Raw genomic sequence first — 643 nt, 5'->3', positions numbered from 1 at the left:
CCGTGAGATAGGGAGCGTTGAGTCTGTACACAGGCTGAATTTTATAATATTGCCCACGCTGTTGCTGAGGTTACCCATGTCGGCAGGGCGCCCACAAGGCAGTAGTACAATGAAGTGAAGTGAAGGACATCGCTTCTCGGCCTTTTGGCTAAGATCAAAGTGTAGTATCTGTTCTTATCAGCTTAATATCTGATACGGGTTCTATATGGACCCACGATATTAAACCTATTTTTGGAAGTTGGCGGAGTGCTTGAAGCCTGCTTCACCTCCGCCGCAGGTCGGCCCGGTATTGCACTACCTCCGGGATCGGCCCCGCTCACTTAGGTGAGACTTCATTCAATCAAAATGAAGAGCACAAGCTCAACGCGAGCAGTGACTTGACACGCACCATTCCTATACTACACGCAACGATGCCGGTTCGCGGACCACGAGAGTAATTAAACTGCCACTCCATCTGTGTGTAGCGTCGCACTTGTTGCGTCGCAAATGGGACAGCCGCTCCAGCAAATTTCTAGTTATGGGCTTCGAGAAAAATTAATGAAAGCAAAAGAAAGAACCAGAATTCCTATTTGTCCGATGTCTCTGAATGATTGTCTCCTGTAAAGAGCCACTTGGGGGGATGGGGGGTAGGATTAGCCGTGGG

The 643-nt window shown here is 49.1% G+C and overlaps 1 non-coding gene across 1 annotated transcript; it reads left to right on the top strand.

Moving 5' to 3' along the window:
• The first annotated feature begins 128 nt into the window (after positions 1-128).
• LOC140215009 (U2 spliceosomal RNA) lies at positions 129-320 on the top strand. Its single transcript, XR_011891931.1, has one exon. It is a non-coding gene; the product is annotated as a U2 spliceosomal RNA (small nuclear RNA).
• Positions 321-643: the final 323 nt, after the last annotated feature.

This window comes from Dermacentor andersoni, unplaced genomic scaffold (genome assembly GCF_023375885.2).
Source record: "Dermacentor andersoni unplaced genomic scaffold, qqDerAnde1_hic_scaffold ctg00000784.1, whole genome shotgun sequence".
Taxonomy (NCBI): domain Eukaryota; kingdom Metazoa; phylum Arthropoda; class Arachnida; order Ixodida; family Ixodidae; genus Dermacentor; species Dermacentor andersoni.
The sequence above is the reverse complement of the archived record's forward strand: the minus strand, read 5'-3'. Positions and strand labels throughout refer to the sequence as shown.